This window comes from Aotus nancymaae, unplaced genomic scaffold (assembly GCF_030222135.1).
Source record: "Aotus nancymaae isolate 86718 unplaced genomic scaffold, 86718_ANA_hifiasm-v0.15.2.pri h1tg000003l, whole genome shotgun sequence".
NCBI lineage: Eukaryota > Metazoa > Chordata > Mammalia > Primates > Aotidae > Aotus > Aotus nancymaae.
In genome coordinates this window covers 62,830,108-62,849,080 of record NW_026988414.1, presented here as the reverse complement: position 1 = coordinate 62,849,080, position 18,973 = coordinate 62,830,108, and the positions used below count along the sequence as shown (strand labels likewise).

At 38.0% G+C, this 18,973-nt stretch overlaps 1 protein-coding gene and 1 non-coding gene across 33 annotated transcripts in view; one reads left to right on the top strand and one right to left on the bottom strand.

Moving 5' to 3' along the window:
• The window catches only part of PTPRD (protein tyrosine phosphatase receptor type D), a 1,411,192-nt gene that overhangs the window by 478,252 nt on the left and 913,967 nt on the right, over positions 1-18,973 (bottom strand). The gene's annotated exons all lie outside the window — the stretch shown is intronic.
• LOC135277390 (U7 small nuclear RNA) lies at positions 18,535-18,596 on the top strand. Its single transcript, XR_010344995.1, has one exon. It is a non-coding gene; the product is annotated as a U7 small nuclear RNA (small nuclear RNA).

Below are 18,973 nucleotides of genomic sequence, written 5' to 3'. Positions count from 1 at the left end.
TTGACAATTATAAAGTATAATACTTGGTGTTCAGTAAAACTTCTAGCTAATTATTCTACTGCACAGGGTTAGACCATCTATCCGAGAGGTTCTCATTTGATAAATTTAGGGACTCTTACCAATCCATCCCTTTTCCCCGAGAGTACGTATATACATGTAAAAGTATTCCTTAAATACCAATTCCGAGCTCAACCTTGTGCTAGGCACAGTAGAGAGAACAGCAAAGAATTTGAACTTTGTTCCTAGACTCAGGTTTCTAATCTAATCAGGGACCTCCTGGGTGGTTTGAGACTAGGTAATGTCTTCCTCAGACACTGAGGGATTAATTTTGAAACACTGGGAGAAGGAGGTACTGGAGAAGTCTAAGAAAAATGTCCATGGTAGTTTCTGCCAAGCCAAGACGCTTTTATTCTCTACGTGAGGCACCTGAAGCAATCCCAGAGCCGGGCTCTCAATACGTGTCAGTCAGGAGAATGAAAACCTAGACTCTTAGGCAAGGCCCGAGAATCCACCTCACATGAACATGAATTATCATGCATGACCTTCAAGGCCAAGAAATACTCTATCCTCAAAACCCTGAGATAAGTAAAGAAACAAATAAGTCATCCTTAAACTCCAGTTTATAGATGCCAGAAAAGAAAGGAGATCGTGCCAAAAATAATCTCGGAAGTGGCTGGATACGTATCAATTGCAGAGGTATGTTTGCTTACAGTATCTCCAGTGCTGCTTCTGCACATCACAGATTTGCTATTGATCAGCTGTGGTCAGATATTGTAAGAATAAATTAACCTGCTCCAGTGAAAAATACTCAGGGGAGCCATTACACTCTGAAGAAATCTTCTCTTTGAGTCTAACTGTAATTACAAGTAAAATTCAATAGGAGGATGGGGGATGGTTAGCTCTAATTTCCTCAACCACTTTTTGCACTCTGTGATTAAAAGATTCTTCAATTTATGACCAGCAAAATGCTTTGCTTTGGTACAACTTCAAGACTGAAGGAATGGGGCGGGAAACACAATTTATCATCAGCAGGGGGCAATCAGCTGTCCAGAGGTACACTGTTTATCTAAAGAATTTTAGGAGTCAGGGGGCTGCTCTTTAAATAACTTTGGCAATTCCTCCAGAAGGCTTAAAAGCTGTCTCTGAAGCCTGTGGTGCTCTATCTGTTTTAATCTATTTGAGTTAAAATTACCAGTTCCAAGGAAAATACCCGTAGGAGATAAAGGTAGTAAGGGAAAGAAGAAAGACAGAGTCAGGAGAACTGTGCCCTAACTGAGGAAAAGACATCTCAAAATAGTTACTGTAAACAGAAGGCAGGTTTTAAAGTAAGAGTACAGCTCATTAGCATAGGAAAACAGGAAAAAAGCATTATCCAAGGCACTAAAATAAAGAAATAGTCAAAGTCTATCACTTTCTAAGCTTTTAAAGGTCACATGGAGCACTATGCTAATATTTTGCAATAATGGACTCTGGGGCAGTGCTTTAATGAAATGAATTCCAAGGCTCTCTGAATCTTAATCAGACTGTGCAGGGGATGTGGGAAGGTCAGACTGACAAGCAAATGATGCAAACTATACTTTCAGGTTACAATGAGCACCTTTTCCCAAAAGAAGTTTAGTGTCTTGTCTATATTTAAGGTCCTAGTAACTTCTCACATTGTGAAAGGTCCTTCCACGTCACTCTGTATGCCTAACAGGACAGCAAGTGGGTCAGATCATGGTAAATCCATAAGACATTCTAGTAAGTCAGTTTGAAAGGATGGTGATGAGTGGACAGTCTCAATTTCTTTTCTTTTTAATTATTTATTTTTTTATTTGTTTTAATTTTTGAGACAGAGTCTCACTCTGTTACCCAGGCTGGAGTGCAGTGGTGCAATCTCAGCTCACTGCAACCTCTCCCTCCTGGGTTCAAGTGATCCTCCTGCCTCAGCCTCCCAAGTAGCTGGGACCACAGGCAGATGCCACCACACCCAGCTAATTTTTTATTTTTAGTAGAGATGAGGTTTCACTGTGTTGACCAGGCTGGTCTCAAATTCCTGACCTCAGGTGATCCACCTACCTCAGCCTCCCAAAGTACTGGGATTACAGGTGTGAGCCACTGTGCCCAGCCAATTTATTTTTTAAATTCACAAAAATTATATATATGTATGGTATAAAAGATTATGTATATTGTTTCATACATATTAATGTAAATTGTATTAACCTCCATAAACTGCATATGTGTACATATACAAAATATATACACGTATGTACTGTGGAATGGCTCAATCAAGTGAATTAAAATATCTATGCCTCTCTTTTTTGCGGTGAAAATATTTAAAATCTATTCTTTTAGCAATTTTCAAGTTTACAGTACATTGTTATCAACTGTAGTCACCATAAAATAAAAAACTTGAGCATCAGGACACTCAATATTTATGTTACGCCTTCAGTGCTTTACATCCTAACACGACTTAGTTTTTAGTTTACTCACACGTCCTGCTGCCTGGGTAGTTCACAAAAGGGTTGGGCGCCTGACCTCTAATGATAATTTGTCATATATCCTAATGCTTTCTTACTGGAGCTGTGAAACAATGAATCAGCAACAAATCCCCCAACATAGTCACCATGTTGTATAATAACATCTCCTGAACTTACTCCTCCTATCTAACTGTAGTCTTACATCCTCAATTTCTCTTCATCGCATGGCTAAAATATATGCAAAACATCCTTTTCAAGGTAAATGGAAAGGGAATTCTCAATCTATTTCAGTGCTGAGACACTCATGAAAACAGAAATACTTTATACTTCTTTTTCATATGAAATTCAATAGTCTAAGGAGCCAGAAAAGCTCCAAATAGGTAAGTAATGATATTTTTCCTCAAAATAGGCTTCTCTACCCTTGTACAGTTTTTCTCCATCCAACTAAATCTTAGCCACTCCTCAAGACTCAATTTGAGTCTTAAATTCAACAACCCACCACAAGAAGGTCGAGCAAGTTACAGCATATCAACATGACCAGAAAATTAAACATGAAAATTGCATATATGAATCATAACCAATAATGGAAATGCTCATAAAGAAATCCATTTGAAAGTCAGAACAAAAAAAAGGTCAAAATGATTGTAATTATATTAAAGAAATTATACTATGACATTCAGAAGTGAATGAATAATGACATAAGTAGAGCATAATGCTTGAGTTATTAATTTCCCACAAAGTTAAAGACTTCTCCTCATATCAGCAATTTTCTCTATATCATAAGGTAACTGATGTTTTCTACTCAAACTCAACTGCAAAGTATAAAGCCATCACTGTTTATTTTGCTACATGATGGATGCTGTGCTAAAATTTTATATGTATTCTTTCATTTTAACCCCAAGTGATTCTATGGAGTAAATGCTATTACTTAACCCTATTTTGCAAATAAAAAAGCTCAGGCCTGCTTAAGTTACATAACATTCTACAGTGACATTGTGGCAGAAGTAGGAATTGAGTCTCAGCATACCCTAGTCATTCGAACACACAACCTCAAGGTGAAACCCACTGGTACTTGAGAGTAGCCACTGCTTTGATTTCTTACTGTTAAGATGACAAATGGCTCAATTCCATTTCAATACTGCAGTAATGGTCTGATGACTGGATTCTACTGTCATAGGATTTTCAACTATACTTTATTCCTCTACAAATTCCCAGATAGAGCAGAAGAGCAGGTAAAGAAGACATATTACCCTCCAAAAAAGAAAAAGAAAAAACTTGAGCATCAAGACAACTCACTATTTATGTTACCCCTTCAGTGCTATACATCCTAACACAACTTAAAGTTTTTCTTTTACTCACACGTCCTGCTGTCTTGATAATTCACAAAAGGGTTGTGCGCCTGACCTCTAATGATAATTTGTCATATATCCTAATGCTTTCTTATTGGAGCTGTGAAACAATGAATTAGCAACAAATCCCCCACTCTTTGCCCCTTCAGCCCTTGGAGTTTAACTCCTCTCACATTATAGTATTTATTGAATTTCCCAGCCAAACGGTGTTCTGCTCCATAAAATTCTGACAAGTGGACTCTGCCAAGCTAATAATGGCTTCATTCTGCTGAAATAAACTTATTTCACTGCAGCAAACAAAACGACATGACCTGGAAAGGTTATTTTTAACTGGGTAATGACTCAGTCCCAACCAAGCATTTCTCTCAAGGTTCCCGGTTTTAAATAAACTTCATTTCTTAAATAAAAATGCACGCTATTACGTGTGTTCTTGTCTGTCAATCTTCCACAATGAAGTAATCGCAGATATTTCCATTGCTTAAGGTGTTTGATTCTCTTTATTCAGTAACTTGGTCAGCTTATCAAACTATTCCCAAGGATCCTGGGATAGAGAAGCCACCCAAAGAACTTGAAAGACAAGACTGCATGAAGAAGCAAAAGCCCTTTAAACAGAACCTGGTTTTATTGCATGTTTTCTTTTAATTAAACAGCATCAGAACCTTTTCATTCCAGCAAAACTTTTAAGAGTGTGCCTCTGAGAAACAGTTCTCTTATCTCATGTTTTTAAAGCGTGAAGACATTTTGCTAAATTTGCTTAGCCCGTTTACCAAATAAAGATACGCTAAGACAAATTTATCTACATCCACATTAGTTAACATCCCCCCCATATCTTAAACTCTCCATACCAAAAAGTGTCAGCTACTAAAAAGTTTGAAAAGCAAAAACATCCATTTCTTTCTATACTGCCTCTGTATCTTACAGCTATCATTCACACCTCTTTATCTTGCACTGCAAGCCCCTCAAAAACAAACAAATGAACAAACAGAAACAACTGCTATGATAAGGTCAAATTTTTCTTCAAGTTTCAAATGATCAGGGACTCCGAGAGCACCATTACAACAGCTGGGATCTTGTACCAACATGCAGCACCCCGCCAGTCCTGCCTTCTGAGACTAATAAAAGAGAAAACCCTTGACAGCTAACAGCTGGGCTCCTTATGAAGCTGTTCAATAGAAACAACAAGGCCTCCTACAGCCTACCAAAACCCAGGACTTGGTATAGAGACACGCAAATGCACAAGAAAAGAAATTTGGTAAGAAGGAACATATATTTAAAAGAGACTAAAACAAGGCGATGATGAAGAATAACGGGGGGAAAAGGCTACTCAATGAAAGAGAAACCCAATCACACCGGCATAAGATGTTAAGAGTTAGTGCAAAAGGAATTACACGTGGTTTTAATCTGGCTGGAGTAGGTGACTTATATTACACATGATTAGCTACAAAGGGAAGAGAACAAGAACATTTTTAGTAAATTCGCATGGTCATGGTTCTGTTCAAACCACAGTAAGAAATCCTGAATATCCTTCTGATGACCTATAGTGTGTATTCACACTTGCAGTAAAAGAAACTAATGTGAATCGGCTTACCATTGCTTCCTGCCAACCTCTCTGCCTCAATATTAAAGACCATCAGCTGGTCTCTGGCTACCAGCTACAACTTCCCAATTAAAGCCATGTCACAGAATTATTGCCAATCAGCTTAACGAATAAAGTGCAAAAACAAAAGCACATTGAAGCCATATGAAACTGCTGTGGATAAACAAGGAGTGGCTATGCGGGGCACTGAGTACAAATGTCTATAGTTCCTTCAAGTTCAGTAAGTTAAAGTAAAGCTTCAAACTAGGCTAGCTGAGGTTATAGTCAATACAGAGATAATACAAACAGAAGCCAGCAAAAGCATAAGGAACACAAAAACTCTCCTGTAATGTATTACACATTGTCTTAAAAAGTTTCTATGGCTACTAGTAAGGAAACAGAAGCAAAATCTTCTTCCTGTATAAAGTGCACTTTAGATGGCAGAGCAGAATCATTTCTAATTGCTACAGATGGATAACAAACACCAGACAGGCAGTCTGAGAAGTCGCTTAATTTGTAGTGTATGTGTGTGTACCTCATACACATTGTTCATCGCTAGTGGCAATTCAGATACTAACCCAGAATACGAACAAGGCAGGGTGGGAGGGATTCAGCATCACTCTGAATTATGGCAAATGACCAGGGCACCGTTCACAAATTAACGACCAGGGCACCGTTCACAAATGACCAGGGCACTGTTCACAAATTAGACAACTGGACTGGCTCCTGTGTTAAGTATGAGTTCCATTTTGTTAAATAGTCAACACTGAAATTTTTTGAATCTTATAAATTCAAATAAAACTGAGTGTGGTTCACTGCCGTGGTTATTTTTATTTTTGCAGGCATCGGGCACTATTTCTTGAAATTTGTTCCATACAGTCAAAAAAGGAAAAGTTTGGAATTCTGTACCTGAATCCTCAGGGGAAGAAGAGTGGGGGGGTATTTTCATTAACAAAAAGATAATGATTCCCAGCGTGTGAACCCATAAGCTATTTTAGGTATCTCCACCTAAAGAAATGTTTATTTCAATTATGATACCAAAGTATCTGCTGAGGAAATATAAAGCATGGTGAGACAACTACTTTATTTATTTATTTATTTATTTAGAGACAGGGTCTCACTATGTTGCTTACGCTGGTCTCAAACTCCTGAGCTCAAGCAATCCTCCTGTCTCAGCTTCCCAAAGCGCTAGAATTTCATACATGAGCCACCATGCCCGACCTGAGAAAACTATATTAAACAGCCCAGAACTTATACATTCCTATAGCTATTGTATCCTTTTCCATAGTTACCTTGGGAAGCTAGATAATCGTGATGCTTAAGCAGAATTTTCCAGCAACACTTTCAACACACAACTTCTAGCTTTACTCAGCTTTTAGTTTCTCTACTCGAGCAACAGCAATATGGAGTCAAAGCTGCTTTGAGTAATATTATTTCTCCAATATTAAAAATGGGTACTAACCCCCTCAACATCCCTCATTTTTGATGATGACAATATGTTCCCTGCCCTTCCTCTTAAAATTTTTTACCTTCTCATTTTCTCCCAGTTGACATGAATAATTTGTGTAATCTGTGCCTTTTTCTAGTCTATTAATGTCTAGAACAAGAGTGTACAACACAATAATCTATATTGGTTAAAAAGATATTGAAGAAAGCCTAGATCCATCTGGATATCTCTCAATCCCCATGGAAAGACATGTGAAATATCTAAAGCTGAAGGAGGTAGAGAAGACAGGCAGAAGAGAAGATTAGAGGGGAGTGGTGTGGAGATGACAGGAGGGGAAGGAAGGAGAAAGCATAGGGCAGGAAGACAGGAGAGAGGTCCTGCTGGTTCTCATGAGGAAAAAAACATGTCTTCCGCTCAGTCTTCACAAGTATGTCTACTGACTCCACCCTTTAAATCACAACCGCCCCAGCAACCCAGTTCATGCTGCCTCCACCCCAGTCATCTTCCAACCAACTGATGGATAATCTTGCTTATTAAAACTTCAGAGATCCAAGATGGCTGATGATTAGCAGCTCGGGCACGTACCTCCCAGTGAAAGCGCAAAGAATGAGAGGACGCCACACTTTCAGACGAATATTAGTTGCTCACGGACTAGGAGATTCCCAGTGGAGGAGCTCCACGGGTCGCCAGGGAGACTCTTGTGGCCGGCGTGGCGGTTTTGCTGGTGCCTTAGCACGCCAGTTCTTGGTGCAGAGTCCGGAGATTCCCAGGCAGAAAAGCACCATCAATCTTAACACCGCTGTTTTGGCCGGCTCAGTGGATTGCTCAGATTTCGGCGCAGGGAATCAACAAGTTGGACGTCAGAGACCCAGTTAGAAAGTCGGTAATTATAAAGACGTCAGACGGACAAATATATATGAAGGGAAGAAACCAGCGTAAAAAGGTAGAGAATACTCAAAATCAGAATGCCTCTCCCTCTACAGGGGATTGCAATTCCTCATCAGTAACGGAACAAGGCTTAATAGATTACGAGTGTGTTCCAATAACAGCAGCAGGTTTCAAAACGTGGGTGATAAGAAACTTCTGTGAATTAAAAGAACTTGTTCTAACCCAATGCAAAGAAACTAAGAACCTTGAAAAAAGGTTTGACGAAATGTTAATGAGAATGGACAATTTAGAGAAGAATATAAGTGAATTGATGGAGCTGAAAAACACAACACGAGAACTTCGCGAAGCATGCACAAGTTTAAACAGTCGAATTGATCAAGCAGAAGGAAGGATATCAGAAGTCGAGGACCAGCTCAGTGAAATGAAACGAGAAGACAAGAATGCAGAAAAAAGGATGAAAAGGAATGAGCAAAGTCTCCAGGAAATATGGGACTATGTGAAAAGACCTAATTTACGTTTGATAGGTGTACCTGAATGTGATGAAGAGAATGAATCCAAGTTGGAAAATACTCTTCAGGATATCATTCAGGAAAACTTTCCCAACCTGGCAAGGCAGGGTAATATTCAACTCCAGGTAATACAGAGAACACCACAAAGATATTCTTCAAGAAGACCAACCCCAAGGCACATAATTGCCAGATTTATTAGGGTTGAAATGAAGGAGAAAATACTAAGGGCAGCCAGAGAGAAAGGTCAGGTTACCCATAAAGGGAAACCTATCAGACTTACAGCTGATCTCTCAGCAGAAACCCTACAAGCCAGAAAAGAGTGGGGACCAATATTTAACATCCTTAAAGAAAAGAACTTTCAACCCAGAATTTCCTAACCAGCCAAACTAAGCTTTATGAGTGAAGGAAAAATTAAATCTTTTGCGAACAAACAAGTACTTAGAGAGTTCACCACCACCAGGCCTGCTTTACAAGAGCTTCTGAAAGAAGCACTATACATATAAAGGAACAACCAATATCAGCCTTTCCAAAAATATATCAAAAAGCAAAGAACTTTAACACAATAAAAAATTTACATCAACTAATGGGCAAAACAGCCAGCTAGCATCAAACGCCAGTATTAAACTTATATATATTTTAATTGGATAAAAAGCCAAAACCCATCAGTATGCTGCATCCGGGCCCATCTTACATGCAACAATATACAAAGACTCAGAGAGAAGGAGGAAGATTTACCAATCAAACAGAGAGTAAAAATAAACTAATAAACAAAAAGCAGGAGATGCAATTCTTGCCTCTGATAAAGTAGACTTTAAAGCAACAAAGATCAAAAGAGGCCAGGAATGACATTACATAATGGCAAAAGGATCAATGCAACAAGAAGAGCTAACGATTCTATAGATCAACGAGATAGAAAATTAACAAGGATATTCAGAACTTGAACTCAGACCCGGAACAAGTAAACTTAATAAACATTTATAGAACTCTCCACTTCAAATACACAAAACATACATTACCACCTCACACCTATTCCAAAGGTGACTATATAATTGGAAGTAAATCACTCCTCAGTAATCGCATAGCATTTCATAGGTTTAAATTAAATATTGGTTGGCTGCTTGTTTGTTATCTTCTTCCCTTATTCCTTCCTGACTACATCATTAAGTATAATTATCAGTATAAAAGAGGTTTTCAATACCCATTACTAAATTGCATTCTAGCCTGGGCAAGAAAGCAATACTCCCATTCTCTCTCCCTCTTTCTTTTCCTTCTCCCTCCTCCCCATTCTCTCTCTCTCTTTCTCTTCCTTTTTCCTCCTTCCTATTCTCTCTCTTTAAAAAGAAAAAACTTCAACGTCTAGAAAGGAAGCATTTTGCACCCTAGCTATAACCCTTTTTTAAAACTCATGTGAACCCTAACTACTAGTGTTATTTATATTTAAAAGGCACTTTTTGCTAACTTTGAGAAGTTAATGAATCCAATTCAGATACCGTCTTTCGTGAAAATGTTCCATTACGTCAAAAAAAGGCAGAATTTTTTTTTTTCTTAATAACAGGACATATCGAAAACATTCTGTGCTTGATCACATCTGTTATTCTGCACTGAAAATTCATTTAGGACAATTAAATTAAGAAAGCAAATATGAGTAGCCATGGCCATAATGGAAAAACATAGTCAAATATTTTTGGTTCATACAAGATGATATTTTTTTAACTTAGCCTAAAAATGTTACCCTTAAAATCAACAAAGGAAAAGTTATGGAGGAAAATCAGAACAAACACCTAAACCGATGACATTTCTCATCATTCAAATTAGACGTAACTGTTTTCAAGTGCAAAATCAAATTTAAAACATCAGGAAAAATAGCCCAAGTCAATCCTATGACTTCCAATCCACTTCTGAAGAACAGAATTTATTTATTGACCAATTGTTTACTCAGGAATTGATGCAATGTGCAGTGTAACTTCGGAAGTTTATGGAAATTTAATCCAGTACAGACAAGATGTCTTATATATTCTGATGTTCTTATGTCACCAATTTAATGTTTACTGGCCCTTATCAATGTCACATTACTTTACATAAAAATAACTTGATTTAGCTACGTATGCATCACAGTTCACAGCTAAAACAGACACAGGACTGAGTCATTTCAATTATTATAAGAAGCAGTACTACAGGAGGCCACTAAGAAGTATCTGCATAGAGGAAGCCAATTGACTGCCTGAAGAAAGACTCCAAAGCCGTCACCAAATATGCCATTTTAGGGGCTCAATTGGAGGTTATATGAGTAAACGCACACCAAGACACAGATTATACTTGATGCTTCTAGTAACGAATTGTTTTTTCAGAATATGGCCCAAATGCTCTCCTCATCTGCCACATTTTGCAGCAGAAGCCACCATAGTTGACAGGCACTGAGGTGGCTGTCCGACCCAAGATGTGTCAGTGAAAATGTGGGATATCAATGGAAACAGACTGCCTTCAGCAGTTGGATATATGTTATGTAAAACTCAGGAACTCTTAGTAGCCATACTTCCCACTGACCTGCTCCGTAGAGAAATCTATGAACTGATGTACACACAGCAGTAGAATTTCAATCTATCCTTAAGGCTGCATCCCTGCTCTGTGACCCACATTAGCACTCCTGTCTTCTTTGGTGTTTGTTTTTAGCTAATTCAAGTTTAGATTCTGTTACTGACAATGTAAATGTTGATGAGCATTTAAGAGGTGGTTTAGAAACACTACAGCAATTTTTTAAACTGCCAGTAGCTTATTATTAGAGGGGCAAAAAATCAATTTAATGAGTTACAATCAGAAACATCTTTTAAAAAAACAGAATGGCACAGAATTGGCAATCCATATTGGGAGGGGGTAGAATTCAACCCCTATCTCACATCACACACAAAAATAAATTCCAAGTGGATTGAAGACTTATATGTGAAAATTAACACTATACAACTTTTAGAAAAGACTACAGTATATCTTTGAGTCTGAAGGGTAGAAAAAGCAGTTCTTAAACAAGACATAAAAAGAACTAACCACAATGGAAATGGCAGATAAATTCTCCTATACCTTCTAATACACTATACAATAATATACAACTTATTTTCATTTTTTTTATTATTTATTTACTTTTTTTTTTAAGACAGGGTCTCATTGGGTCACTCAGGCTGGACTGCACTGGTGCCATCATCACTCACTGCAGCCTCAAACTCTTGGGTTCAAGCGATCCTCACGCCTTGGAATAGCTGGGACTACAGGAACGTGCCACCATAACTAATTTTTTTATATTTTGTAGAGATGGGATTTCACTATGTTGCCCAGACTGGTCTCCAACTCCTGACCTGAAGTGATGCTCCTGCGTCTGCCTTCCAAAGCATTAGGATTACAGGTGTAAGCCACTGCACCTGGCCTCATTTATAAAAAATAAAATCAATTATTTATTATACATTGTCTTTCTTGCCCAATAAAGTGTTAGCTCCAGGAGAATATGGAATCTTGTCTGTTTTTTGTTTTTGTTTTTTTTTGTTTCTTGAGATGGAGTCTCGCTCTGTCACCCAGTCTGGAGTGCAGTGGTGCGATCCTGGCTCACTGTAACCTCTTCCTCCCGGATTCAAGCAATTCTCTTGCCTCAGCCTCCAGAGTAGCTAGAATTAGATACACCCACCATGCTTTGTACATAACAGATGCTCAATTGATACTTGTTGAGCATGTATGAATATCTAAGTATACCTCCAGTCACATATTTTTTAGTGTAGATTGAGGTTAAAAAGTTGCAAACCATTACATTAGAGACATACAATTTGTATATATGGATAGTACGTAGGGAAAGGAAAACAAAAGTGGGTAGTGACAAAATAGAAATGTTGTACTTATTCTATAGACTGATACTATCCCAAACCATTTAAGGTAATTTAAAATTAAAAGTAAAAATTCAGTCCCTCAGTCTCACTATCCAAATTTCAAGTACTCAATCGCCGTGTGTGGTTAGCAGCTACTAGACTGGACAAAATAGAATACACAGAACACTTCCTTCACTGAGGAAAGTGCCAGTGCGCAGTGCTGCTACAGCCAATAAAAGACTCACACCGTATCTGACGCTGGTGAATATCAAGATTACATCAGTGTTTTTAAGGCAACTGGCATCTACGGAGAGAGTGAAGTAAAAGGAGGAAAAGGTAGAATCCTCAAGGAGGCCAATTATACGGAAATTAAAACGGTAAACATGAGAAAAAATGACAACGGCTGTATAAAGAATAGGATGTAGAAGAGGAGAACTTTTTTTTTCTCTTTTTTTTTTTTTTTGGAGACAGAGTCTCACTCTGTCGCCCAGGCTGGTGTGTAATGGCTCCATCTCAGCTCATCGCAACCTCTGCTTCCTGGGTTCAAGCAATTCTCCTGCCTCAGCCTCCAGAGTAGCCGGGATTACAGGCGCGTGCCACCATGCCCGGCTAATTTTTGTATTTTTAGTAGAACCGGGGTTTAACCATGTTGGTCAGGCTGGTCTTGAACTCCTGCCCTCGGGATCCACCCACCTCAGCCTCCCAAAGTGCTAGTAGAGGCGTGAGCCACCACATCTGGCAAAGAAGTCATTTTAAATGGACAGATACTAGACAGGCTCACAGCTCTTTTGACCATGGTGTTTTGCCTTAGGGGACATTTCAAAATGATCAAATCAAAATGCAAAAAAAAAAAATGTGTTTTAAGGCCAGGGAATGCCTGCAATGGACAGCCAGACCTTCATCCCTTCCCTGATGCAGATCTCAGAAAAAAGGTAGAGTGAAGGTCAGGGACTGAGTAGGCAATGAAGCAAGAAATGTGTGAGAATTATGAGGGAACGTGTGAAATTATCTGTCACAGTCATTTCTTAAGGACGGAAAAAAAGGCTGAAATAGTTTGCTTTTAGACAATGTCAAAACAACCTCATCAAATAAATGTATCAATATAGCACGTATATGCTGAGGGTAGATTGCAGGAATATTGCTTTTGGCCTTGGACACATGAATTTGAAGTACTTATGACTCCACTTGGTAAATGGTCTCTAGTCACCTATTGTACTAAAGAGATGGTTACTTTGATTCTAAATGTAAGAAGAACTCTCCAAAATTGGATGCCACAAAATGAAATTGAAAGATATCCATAGGGGAAATGAGTTCCAGAACCTACACATTAAAAATGATAATAAATGCAGTCACTTTCTAGATTCTAGTTTATACTGAGCCAAGGTCAATGCTTACGGAAATACTAATGGCTACCTTAGCTGTCCTCTTCTAATGGACGGCAGAAGCATTTATATGGGAGGTACGCATTCAGTTCTTGTCTTTTCTTTTTTTTTTTTTTTTTTTTTTTTGACACAGAGTCTCGCTCTGTCGCCAGGCGCCAGGCTGGAGTGCAGTGGCACAATCTCGGCTCACTGCAACCTCCACCTCCTGGGTTCAAGCAATTCTCCTGCCTCAGCCTCCCGAGTAGCTGGGGCTACAGGCACACGCCACGACACCCAGCTAATTTTTTGTATTTTTAGTAGAGACGGGGTTTCACCATGTTGGTCAGGATGGTCTCGATCTCTTGACCTGGTGATCCACCAGCCTCGGCCTCCCAAAGTGCTGGGATTACAGGCTTGAGCAACTGCGCCCGTCCTCAGTTCTCTTTTTGAGGAAGACAATGAGAAAGTATTGGTGCTGATGACTGAAATCCAGCTTTTGGAAAACTGACTTAAATTCATTTGATCTTACTCATATCTGCCCCAGTTGAGAAGAGGGGCTTGTTATACCCTTTTCATTGCTGTTTAATCCTTTAAAATTGTATATCTAGAGGATATATTTAAGCACACATTTTGTGAGCAATCAAATTTATTGATAAAAACAAGGCGCAAAAGCCTCTGCTAGAGGTAAAGACCTCTAGTCCTTGCTCATAAAAGACACACTTTACTTCTTTGCCTTTTTTCCTTTTCTCCGTTTCTCTCTATTCTTCTCTCCCTCTTTTTTCTTTATTACTGCTAAAAAGGTATATGATTCCTCAATCCCCACAGGTAATGCTATTTAACATTCACAAAATGCTCTCACATCCTTCATCTAAGATCTTTACCTTTCAAGTCATCAGGAGGAAAAGAGATAAAATGCCCCTGCTTCCATTGAGGAACTCAAGCTCAAGAAGCTGGCGACATATGTAAGGTCCCGTAGTACTTTAGCCGCAAACAGATGACTCACACATGTGGTAGCCAGCCTCCTGGCTGGCCCTCAATTATCCCTGTTTCCAAGCACGCATAGATTGTCTGTAGTCCTGTCATTGTAACAGCGTTGCTGCAAGCCGTATGATGATGGTATGTCACTTCTACAATTAGGTTTTAAGCAACTTCTACCTTTGGCGCTTACTCTCTTTCTCTTTCTTTGATCACTCATTTTGGAATAAGCCACCTATCATGTGAGCAGTCCAATGGTGGAACCCAACTGAACAAAAATTGAGGGTTCCTTGGTTCAAAATAGAGGTAAGAATGCTTGTCAACATAACTTCCATCTTGGAAAAAGATCCTCCAGCCCCAGCCAAACCTTCGGATGACTGCAGCCCCATCTAGCATTCTGATTGCAGCTTCATGAGAGACTCTGAGCCAGAACTACAGATTCCTGATGCTCAGAAACGGTGCTGTTGCAAGCTGTCAGGCTTGGGATAATTTGTAATAAAACAATAACTAACTATGACAGTGTCTAAGTCTTCTCACTCTGAGTCCAGTGCTCTTCCTACTCTACCAAGTTACACCTGCATTCAGAACAGTTTGGTTTGCAGAGGTTTGCCAAATAACCACAATATTCGGTTAGACATCATTTTTAAAAAGACAAGTTAAGACTTACGACATCTGTGCATGTAATTTAAAATAATCCAGGTGTTTTATCTGGATATTAGAACAGAAAAAAAACCTATACTGAAAGGATGCTATAGATACACTGTATGTATCTAGGTTTGTATTTAAAGTTCATTTGTAAATCCATAACCACCTGTCTAAAATCAATCTCAACAATGGAGATTATGAGAGGAAGAGGTCTGGCTGGATTCACTTTTAACCAAAGGAGAATTACCAAGAGCTGAAGAAGTTCTTCAACTCCCTGCAGCACAGCTGAGATTCTTCAACTCCCTGCAGCATCAGTGAGACTGATATAGAGTACGTAGAAACTAAGGAACCTTCTTACTTCACAGCAGTTATCACATTATCACACATTACAGTGCAGCAGCCTGAATCAAAGAGACATGCAAAATTCACCAAGGACAGCAGCAATGCATTTCGCCCCCCTGCATTTGTGGAAAGACATCAAGAAAAGGAAGGCAAGTATGAATGCAAAAACATCTGCTCCCTAAACTCATTTAAAAAATATCCCTGCAAAAAATAAATGTGAATCATCTATAGTGTATAGCAGATGGAAGTGCAATATGTTTAACTTAAGGCAGAAAGGGGATGCAACTGAAGAACCAGAGGGTATGGAAATAAAATAATACTTAAGCCCATTTGACATACTGCTGCCCATTAGGTTGCACTCTAGTAAAATATGTAGAAAATCATCTTTTATTTATATCACACTACTTTGAAAGAATTCAAAAAAATTACAGTAGACTCTCCAGTGGGATTTATATTCATACTCTCTAGTAGCATTTATATTCACAGTAGCCAATTTTTTTCTTTTCTTTTTTTTTTTTTTTGACAGGGTCTCATTATGTTGCCCATGCTGGACTTGAACTCTGGGCTTATGTAACACTCCTGCCTTGGCCTTCCGAGTAGCTGGATCTACAGGCACGTGTCACAGCCCTCAGCACAAGCCAAATTTGAGGGCAACAACATAACTTCTCCCTAAAATGAGAAATAAATTCTAGAGTTGTCTTGGTTTCAAAGAGATTTTAACTTCACTGACTTGCCTCAGAGGAACTTAACAAGAAAGAGCAAACTGAGGAATAAGTTATTTTAGATAATTGGCAGCAACAATGCAATGACTCAGGATTTGGGGGAAATTACATATGAACTTATGATCATGAAAAAAAAATCATCAAAGAGTCCGATTGCCTTTAGATAAATGGTCAATGAGTGACCGTACACAAAGGAACATAAATCAATTTTTTGCCCTGCTAATTACTGGGACCCAATTTTAAAACAAAGTTGTTTATCTTCTCAGCGTGCACTTAAGTTTCTTGAATTCATAACATCTCTTAGCCTGAAGGATGAAACCTTTTCAAATCTTCAGCATTCATTTAAAGGTTTCATTTTAATTTCCTGGGCACTACCAAAATGGGAAAACATTAGTATCATCCACCCCTATGTTTATTTTATATGAAGAAAAGAAAAAAATTTTTTTGAGACAAATCTCACTCTGTCACCCAGACTGGAGTGCAGTGGCGCGATCTTGGCTCACTGCAACCTCTACCTATGAGGTTTAAACTATTCTCCTGCCTCAGCCTCCCGAGGAGCTGGGATCACAGGCACCCACTACCACATCCAGCGAATTTTTTTCTATTTTTAGTAGAGACAGGGTTTCACCAGGTTGGCCAGGGTGGTCTCGAACTCCAGACCTCAGGCGATACGCCCATCTCGGCCTCCCAAAGCGCTGGGATTACAGGCATGAGCCACCACACCCAGCCAAAGAAAAAATTAAATAGCCTACCTAGGAATTACACAAGATGAAGTATGATGGAGAATTAATTTCACACACTGGATATCACCACCAATATCAGGGTCACTGGAATGACAAATGAAAACTTTTGGGTTGTGGAGACAGAGTAACAGCAATCAATATATCATTTACCACTATCTCAGTAATATTTAAATCACAGACAATGTAAGAATAGACTGTAATGTCCTTTTAGGACAGTCCAAAAATTTAAAGTTACAAAATTATTACAAGGCATTTCTGAAGAGGAAATGAATGAAATTTAAAATCAAAGTTATCTAAAGCAATCCATGCCACTGTTCACTATGTAGCATACAAGATCTAAAGGAGAGGGTTATTTCTTAATGTACTTATTCTGAAAAATAAGCGCAAACAAAATGCATAGAACTATGTACCAAGTTGTATGTTTTAAAAAAATTAAAAGGCACTTTTTATCTTGTATGATTACATTATCAAGCAAAGTTCTTTTAACTTCTATAAGAAAATACTTCTGAAGAAATTAAGTACCAAATGATAAAATATGATAACCGCAAAGGCAGGTTTAGGTTTCCAATAAAAATGTATCAAGTTTAGCCTTTCCAAATAATCTATGTACACTGTTGGTAGCCACAGCAGAAAATGTTATAAGCCAACAGATGTTTAGGAACATATTTGTATGTTTAAAAACATATAGATGAAGGGGTAAGTAGAGAGGAATTGTCCTCATTCTTAACTGCCAAGTTTTAAGTAAATTTTAATTATTTTGGAATCTAATATTTCAAATTTCCTTGGCGGGAGGTAAATATTTCAATGCATAAAACTGAACAGTATTCTCTAATAGGGGCCAGTGGAAGCTGTGAAATATTAGACCTTTACCATTAATACAAAATGTTCTTCGGTAGGCTGACACTGGGATGTAAGAATGGTCCCAGTAAATTACATTCATCAGCAGCTTAGAGTGCGTGAGTATTGCACAGCCTACAATACTTATCAGTCATCAGAGTACTTGTGATTATGAAGTAGAAATATAGAATTTAACTGTCTCTATCCACCCAATATTTAATTTTTTAAAAACTCTGTAGTTATCTATGGGTTCCTGATTTGGATTATGTTAACTTAAAAGCTATAACTTATCGCATCAAATCATCATATGTCTGATAATCCATGGCTCTGAAAATGAGTACAATTTCTATTTTATTCACATAATAGATTTATGTAGGAGACTAAATACAGAAGCTCTGATTTTCTGATTGAGAAATTCAAATTTCCTTAATCCAGAATTAAAATAACTAGAAATGCCAACTGCCCATCATTTATTTCCTAGAAAATAAAGGATACTTTCTTATACTTTATTTTCAAATACTTTCATTGGTAAACTCAAACATCGCTAGAACTTGAAAGAGCTTTCTAAATAATGAAATATAAAATTTAATTCAAATTATGTTCACAATATTTTCCGTGTTAAAATATTTGTTTTTTTCTAGTTTATGCAATTGAATAACCTAAGTAAAATATTTCTGTAATCTCCTAGCTACTATAATGTTAGATTAATCGGAAAAATCCATTCCCCAACCATTTGAGATAAACTGAAAATTGCCATAACATTATACGCCTTACTATTAGTACATATTCAAGAGACTTAAAGCATACAAGATTTGATCGTGTCATAAAATGGATTCAAGCTGTCTTACAGCTCTTTTCAAATTTGTCTAGCAGGCTTTCCAGTTTTTGCCAGAAAGCCCCTCAACACAAAATAAATAAATAAAATAAATTCAAGCTACAAATGAACATAAATCCTAATATGATTGTCTTATAGCCAAGAGATTTACTTACAGTTCTTCTCATCATAACTATGATGTACAATAATATGAAAAGCTCATTTAGTCATGAATTCCAAACTTTTCCACCATCAATTCATTTTCCAAAGCTATCAAATAAATAGATTGCTTAATTTTGATTTGTTTATTCTGTGCCAACACACGGAATCTTGATGATACGCCGAAAGGATGGCTAAGCTACATACGATGAAGTTGGAAAAAGTCCTTTCTGCACCATCACACACGATGAAGATCACCTTGCCCTTGAGATCTCTTGCCATGGGGTTCTATCTTGTTTGTCAAA